This window comes from Cucurbita pepo, chromosome LG19, assembly GCF_002806865.2.
Source record: "Cucurbita pepo subsp. pepo cultivar mu-cu-16 chromosome LG19, ASM280686v2, whole genome shotgun sequence".
Lineage (NCBI taxonomy): Eukaryota > Viridiplantae > Streptophyta > Magnoliopsida > Cucurbitales > Cucurbitaceae > Cucurbita > Cucurbita pepo.
In genome coordinates, this window is record NC_036656.1 from 2,794,399 (window position 1) to 2,803,519 (window position 9,121).

A 9,121-nucleotide genomic window follows, 5' to 3' on the forward strand; every position below is an offset into this window, starting at 1 on the left:
GTACCGTTTTATTTGAATTTATTTTGGATTCAGTATTGAAGGTTTATTTTCGGAGTTTAGGTAATGTTTTGGATTCATGAATTTTTATGAAAGACTATTTCAAGGTTAATTATGATGAGCTTCCGCTTAATGAGATAAGTATGCATGGGTGACGTCACTAATTAAGTTAAAGAAAATCAGGGGCGTTACATTAGCTCTCTGTATTTGATGCACAGACGCATCGATCCGTCATTCTTTTTCACAAACAACATCGGCGCACCCCGAGGGGATACGCTAGTCGAATGAAAAATTTGTCTAATAGGTCTTGTAACTGCGCCTCAGTTCTTTCAACTCTGCTGGTGCCATATGATAAGGTGCTTTGGAAATAGGCCCAGTTCTCGGTTTGAGTTCTATAGCGAAGTCAACTGCTCGGGAAGGGGGTATTCGGGGTAGGTCTTCTGGAAATACGTCCAGGAACTCGTTTACTACTGGTACGTTATCGAGAGTCTTTTCTTTTTCTCTTACATCTACAACACATGCTATTATAGCTCAACCGCCTTGTTGGACTAATTTTCTTTGCTTCATCATCAGGATTAACTTTGGGGTAGTCCCGAAACTTGTGCTTTTAAACTTAAAACTAGGTCCCGCTAGTGGTGAGAATACTACCTCCTTTTTACAATAGTCTATACTAGCGCGGTTTTCAACTAGCCAATCCATGCCTAGTATTACGTCGAAATCGGTCATGTTTACTACTATCAGGTCTACACTTAGAGTTTGGTTCGCTACGATTACTTGACCATTCTTTATTCTATCCCTACCTACAAGGTCTACCCTCGCACGGGTGCTTGTCAACAATACATGCAACAAGGGTTCTAATTTGAACCCTATCTTTGATCCTTCTTGAGGTGAGCTTTCTTCAGCCTCACCTCGTCCTCTACCTCTAATAGGAGGTCATCCCCTTCCTCGTCTTTCTCTTCCGCGTGGTCTGGGCGGCATGGTTTTAGAAACTAAGATAACATATCTTAAGTCTAAGACTCATTACTTATGAACCTATACTATATATTACATATACTAAATTCACATCATGGTGTCAAAACTAAGTCACTCAACATACTACAAACAACACCCTACTCTTAATAAATACATGAAATATCATAACAATTTCAGTAATGTCAACAATAAAATGCATGCAAGTTCGAAAACGTTTTTCCTTTCTTATCTTGTGCAAGGCGTACCTAATGGTGACGAGGCATCAACGTTGGGACCATGGAACGTGCCAAGTGTACATCGTAAGCTAGTTACTCAGAGTTCTGATATCAACTGTAACGACCCTAAATTTCTACTTACTCAGGGTCGCTACTAATATCTCATGCTTAGCTAATATGTGGAATATAACTCTTAAGGAAATATCATTTATAGCATAAATTTCAAAAACATTTAAAACACTTTCATCTCTGGAAAACATCGTCATAGTCTTACGTGTTTAATATGAAATACTGAAAATTAAGGAAAAATAAAAATAAATACAAAATAATTTAAATCAATGAAATGAAAAACAACCTATTCTAACCTAACTAGGAATTTAAATATGTATCTACCCTATGCGTGTGTCACAGTCTCTGCTCGCGATGCCGCCATCATCCGTACATGGGTGCATTATCTTTACTTGAAAAATGATGTGGCACACGGCCTGAATATTTCAAAGAATACTCAGTAAGTGACCTCACTATAGGGGCCATGCTAAATGCAGTCACATACAAATATGATCTAGGGACCTATGTTTATCTCATCACATACTAAGGGTGGCCTCTAGTCCGGACTACTATGGATGTGTAGTAATTCCCTACGAGGTGAATCTCCAGGCGGTTCACACACCCCCTGGACCCTCTCTTGTCAAGCTAGCTGTCTCTAGCGACACCCGGAGGTCAGCGGAACCCCTGGTATCATTTTCACCATCAACATCATATTGTGTGCATCTGCGCTCATCATCTCAAGGGGAAGTATCCCTATGCTTACACAACATGCATGAGGTTTCTCTAGTTCTCATCTTAACATCTCTTCTGACACAACTCTAGTCTCATCTCTCTGTTACGTTTAGTAACACATGCTCGTTAGATATTTATATTAATATCATTTTTATATTCATAGGGTTGTATCCTAGGTCGATCTAACGACATGATGCAATATGACATTCATCATCGTACAACATGCTTAATAAGGAAACATCAACATATTAAGATGAACGTCATGCAAACACATCATACTCATCATAACACTATTAAGTGCATCAACCATGTCAAGTACGTCATACATCGTAATATAACTCACGTACATCATCATACATCATAACTCATATATCATCATAGCTCATACATCATCATATAACTAGCGTACGACATCATACGACACAGCTCATACATCGTAAAATATAAATATTGCATGCATCATCGTACGTCATCTCAAACAATCAGAAATTGTAACTCATAGAATTTCTAATCTATCTTATAGTAAGGTCACTTACTTGGTTGGTCTTAGCCAGAGTTCTCCTTAATTAATCAACGTAAGCTTTCGTTCCTCGAGAGCTGCTCCAAGGTTGTCGGGGTTCGTTTCCTATCACACCATTCGTCATCTTTCGTTAGTATTTCACAATTTAAATAAAATCCAACTAATAATATGAAATACCGTTCTAAAACGGCCTCAATTATCTTAATAAGAACCGAAAACAAGTATTATACGATCCTATGACATACAACAAGGTTATGCCTATGCTGGTCATTCACTACCAAGGTAAAGCGAGCTGTTTGCAACCCAGAACAAAAAAGAAAAAATAAAATGAATTGATATTTATCTAATTAAAAAAAAAATATCATAAGAAATCTTTAATTAAATTCAGATTTAAGTTAAAAGAAAAAAATGTGAGAATAATTATTGAAAGGAAACCCGATCTTCCCAAAATTGGGCCTTTTAGCCCAACTAACACCACATTTGGGCCTAATAGTGGAATATGGGCCTTAGTGACTCACATAAATATTCTAATTATATTCCAATTCAAATTGATTGATTGGATACAACAATTTTAAGTTTTTTTTTTTTTTCTCTTTCAATTTTCTATGAAAAAATTTAAAACATCTCGAGCTTGTTTAAACATTTTTCACGTAAATTAATCATTATATATAGATGATAAACCCTTTCTATTGACTTACCATTTTATATCTACTTTTATCTCGGAAAGTATGAAATAAATAAATCTAAATATTACGTATACACCTTTAAAAAAAAAAAATCTATTATCGTATATTATCCGTAATGAATCATTGAATAAGATACCGATCAATTAGCAGAAGGTTTGATCCTCACTCTCTTGATATGGTAAATCGTTCACAACACACTATTGAAAAGTATATAAACGCTCTTATTCTATTTGAAGGAAGTAAGCCCAACAAAATTTGAAGCTCTTTCTAATTTTTAAAAAGTCTAGTCTGTGTGTCAAACATCCCACGAGCACATAATCTAACAAATCAGTGCATACCCTATTCAAATTTTGGCAACAACGTTCCAATCGAGATAAAAAATGAGAGAAGAAAGAGTAGAAGAACGTATCGTTTAAAATAAACATTACGTTATATTCGTATATAAATTGAAGATAAGATGATTGATGTTGTTCCTTATCTCGAGATAGGGCATTTTATTGAATAGATAGGGCATCCCATCTTTTGTAGGCCAAAATAAGAAATGGGACCCTTATTGCTTTTGATTTATGGAAGACATTTTTATAGAAAGGAAAGAACTTGAAGTTACCTCCTAAGCCATTCAAATGCGATAATATAGCTTTCTCCACAAATCTTATCCCAATTTTCTAAAATTTGGAAATGTCATCGACTTGTAAATTTGATCGACATGGATCCGATAATAATGAAATCTACATTTTAAAAACACGTCGAATCAATCTTTATCTTAAAGAATATTATGTCAAAAATATATATATATATATTTTTTTTTTTTGTATCAGCAAGAAATTTTGTATATTTAAGAAGCCTAGAAAAGATACTATACGGAATAAATTAATTAATATCCATATAATAATAATAATACGAGCTACGTTTTATATTTAAAATTGTCATGGACTTAAATAATCATAAACTTGAAATTATAGAGAAATCACTCTCAAAATAATGTTTAACGATCTCGAAGAAGAATCCAAAACTAAAAGCATTATTATATCATCCCAACAAAGGAAACATATTTATATATGGTTTTCATCCATATATGGCTTCTTTGTCTTTACCTAGAATACTCAGTAAGTTATTCTACTGTTGGAGTCGATGCAATTGTAGTTTCGTGTTTTATGGGATCTAAAATAATGTCTAGAGCTTTATATTTAAATTTCATTCATGGGTCGGTTTGAATGTATAGTACTACTATACATACAGCTCACCCACCTATGTACATGGATCCATTAAGCGAATACTCGTAAACATTAGGGTTTCATAAAGGCTTACTCTCTCTGGTGCTGACAAATCACACCAAAAAGAAAATCTAAAATTATTTTTATAGGTATGCACCCGTACAAACAAATGAAGAGAAGTAATCCATGCTCAAGGTACATACAATATGAATAAAGTGTCACGTGAAAATCGTGATTCCTTGGGATGATGCATACAATACTTTCATGTTATCATGATATACATTCTTTACCGGACTAATGTATGCGGGCATTAGAATTAGCACATTTATATATATATATATATATATATATATATATATATATATATATATATAAACCTTGAATCCCACCTTTGCAAGTTACCTTGATAATTTGGATAAGCATAAAAAGCAACAAAAAGAGAATCTTTACCACTTTTTTTCTTTTGGATTGCGTTACCTAAACTTCTCTCATTTTGTAATTGCAAATAAACCATGCAACTACAATAATGTTCATAATTTATATTTGTTTTACTTCACATGTTATTTAAAAAATAACTATACTGTAGACCGATTGTCTGCTCTTAGTAAATATTGTCCTTTAAATATTATAGACAGATTCCCTCAAAGTTTTTAAAATGGTTTAACAGGGAGAGTTTTTCACACTTTAAAACAAATGTTTCGTTCCCTTCTTCAACTCATGTGGGGTGGGATCCAACGTTCTCACTGACACATTGTCTAGTCTGATGCCATTTATAACAGCTCAAATCCACTGCTAGCAAATATTACTTGCTTTGACCCATTACGTATCACCGTCGGCTTCACAATTTTAAAACACGTATATTAGAGAGAAATTTTTGTTACATCAATAAAATTAGAGCGTAAAGGAGACAATATGTGTAGAAACGTGCTTGAATTGAGCTGTATATAGGAAAGTATAGAAAGTAAATTGATAGAGAAAGAGTGTAGTGTAGCCGCAATTTTAGGAGTGCAAAAGTTGAAGAATGTGGAGCAATTGAAGTTTGAAGTCGGTTGATATATGATATGAAGTTTTGTGGGAAGGCGGCAAAGGATGTGGCTCAACATCAGTCACATACCAACCCATGCGGCGACCCTCAGTGGCGCTAAACCAACGCCCACGCGGGCCCTCTCTTCACTTTACACCCACACCACCTGTCGGCTACCCTAACTAAACTCATTTCAATTACCCTTTAATCCCTCTTTTTAATCTCCACTTTTAATCTCCTTCACAAACTCCCCCACTTAATTATCTTCTCATTTTTCATTATCCCATCCTATCCACTTCCTATCCACAAAAATCCATATCTCATCTAACTCGTTTAATTTATTGGGAAGAATCCAATTTCGAGATAAGAGTTCGTTTTTGATCCGAATACCTTATATTAGAAACGGAGGATATTGTGAATCCAAAAAGAAAGTAAAGGTTTTGGAATTTAGATGCATTGGAAATGGTCCAAAAAAAACAAAAGAAAATGTGGGAGAAAATGAAATGTGGCGTTTTGTATTAGAACTCTTCAATGCTTTTTTAACTTGTAGTCTCTGCAACGCAACCTTCAACTTTACTCTACTGCTTCTCACATACCACAGACAAACAAATGTTTCATTGATTTGGGTGTTGGAGAAGATGGTTAGGATATACGTTAATTCCGTACCTTTTTTTCAATTTCTCGTGGGGTTCAGATTTTGTTCGATACGAGTCAATGTAATTATACTATGTCAAAATCAAATTAAATTTTGATAAAAACATGTACAAAAGTTTCATTGATGTGTTTCTTATGTGAAATTTAATAGGGAAAAAATAAGCATTAAATGAGAGAGAAATAAAGGGAAAAAAACAATAATATAATAATAATAAATATATATTAAAAACATAGAAGAAATGGTTAAAATTTGTCATTAATTGCGGGGGAAAATAAAATAGGAAGTTTATAAGTAATATAATAAGTGGTCGTAAATGATTGATGATTATAGTTATATGATTAACTAACCATGAAACTAACTTTGACTTTTAAGAGTGATTAAGAACAATATTAATGAATTATTAATTTTACTAATTAATGTTGGTAGAATTTATATCACCAACAACACGACTAATACCACAACTCAAATTTTAGACCAAAAGGACAATGGAAAAATAAAAACGGACTCGAACCTCAAAGCAAAAAAAAAAAAAAAAAAAAAAANGACCAATCCACCTCCTTCACTTTGAAAAGGGGCCAACACTAAAGCTAGGTGATACGAAATAAGGTGTCTTGATCATGTCACGAATGATTTAGATTTATGAAAGTTTTATTGTATTTTTACGGAGAGAATTGTATTTAAATTATAAGTTATTATAAAGTTTATTTTCAAGACTATAAATAGTCATTCATGATATTGTTGTAATGGAAAAGAATAGAATTTCTATTTTAGCTTAGTTGATAGTTAAATTTTTACCTTACTTGCATGTTAGAGTTATTCAAGTGATATTGATCAAATCTCTTGTAGAATGATTCGAATTACGAGTTTTCTTTACTTTTGATCTTGATCATCAAGGTAAACCGTTCTAAAACTTTCCCTTAGGTTGATTCCATACCACAAGAGTTGGCCTCGGCAATAGATCTATCTCATCAATTAGGTGAGTCAATTTCCATAATAAAATTCTAAATTATAATTGTGGAACTTCTTAGGTGGAATTAGGGATTACAGTGATTTCAGTTTAGGCCAACCAAGTAAATTGTTATATTGTTGGACGCCCACGAGCTTGGTTAGATGACTTGTATGGTGCATGAATGACAGATACCTTATGACCCTTGTACATGTCATATTTGTGATGCTATGATGTATAATGTGTGATATGCTATGTGATGATTTATGCTATGATACGAACCATGATATGATATAAATATTATATGATGCATGAACCTCCATAATTATGCAACGTATATTATGTTGCATGTTCACCCTATACCTATGAGACATTGATATATCATGTATGTTAATCATGAAAGATATATCTAATATATGTATGTATGCCTCATAGGAACGCTATATCATGAAAATAAATGGAGGCATGACTTGCATCATAAGTCTGTACAATGATCTGAAACTATGGGATCTCGTGCATTTTGTATATCACGTGTCGAGATTCTCCCCTGTTATGATTGGTACGGACGAGTATACCATGACATTATACACACTCTTTTCCCTCAATGGCTTCCGACAACATGAGCGTGCACTAGCCCATAGTCAGGCCAAGAGGTACGTATATAAGCTCACCTAGTGAGTCCATGTGCCTGTGCATGAGTCGTGTGTAGAGAAGCACTGCACATCCAACCTATCCAGATAGGAAACTAGAGACCAAGACCGAGTTATCTTACAAAAAAAATAGGTCTTACTATGGTTTTTCATGTGATTGCATTTTCTGATGGCTCTAGACCGGCATTTTTGCTGATTCTACTTGGGTCTGATACACTTGAACCCTTTCGTACTAGTTTCAACTATTCGTAAGTATTTAAGGTTAGAATGACTATCTTTTAGTTAGTATAAATTATTTGAAGTAAGTTTAAATTATTGTATGCAAAATTAGGTGAGTCAATTTCCATAGTATAATTCTAATTTATGATGGTAGTAGTCCTTAGGTAGAATTAAAGTTCAGAGAGCAACGTTAAGTCAGCATCATCAAGGGGTCGTAGTAGCTTTGGCTTAGGCCAACCAAGTAAGTGACTACTACCCGTTTATTAAGTTAGTGTGACTGCGGGTTATTTATAAAGTAAATAGATATGTATAGTAAAAAGCTATATGACTAAAGTTATATAGGGGAGATAGTGATGGTTATATTAAAGCTATATATAGTAAGTTGAACCATATATATATATATATATATATTTTTTTNATTTTTTGTATTCTCTCCCACTGTACATACGTTGTACATACGTTGTAGTCATCAATACAAATCCTTTAGTCAATATTGTCCTTTCATTTTCTCTCTCCTGTTCTTTGTGTTCATCTAAATCGAGTGTGTGTGTTGTTGTGCGATCCTAACACAGTTTGGTTGAGAGAATTACTTTATGTATGTGACACGTGTCCAGTGGCCCTGCACGTGTCATATGTGTGATATGCTTTGATATGTGATATTATGTTACATGTCGCTATATGATATGCCAAATAATATTATGGTATAAATGAAAGTCATGATGTACTATGATATGTTATGTTAGGTCATGACATGCTATGATATGTTTTGAAATAAGGAAATCTATGATGCACAACCCTTATGCCATGATTTGAAAGTTGCGTTATGAATAAAATGATTTTATAAGAGTTTATATATGCATATTACCGAGTGTAATATGTGATGAAACAATGAGGGATGTCTTGCATGATTTATTACGCCACAGTAAAAAATATAGAGACCTCACGCATAATTGTATGTTCACGTGCATCGAGATACTTCCCCTTTATGATGAGTACGGACGTGGACACTATGAGACTGAATGACCATCATGTTTAACATGATGCTACGATGGTTGTTATTCCCCCCAAGTGTTCGACAACAGCCTAGAGAGTGCTAGCTAGACTAGCAGGCCATCGGGGTGTGCGAACTTGTCTAGTGTGCCCACACTCACACACGTGGGTTGTGTGTATATAAGTACTACATATCCAATTTGCCTGGACTGGAAAATCGCCTAAGAGAAGACGATTTTAAATGATAGGTTTC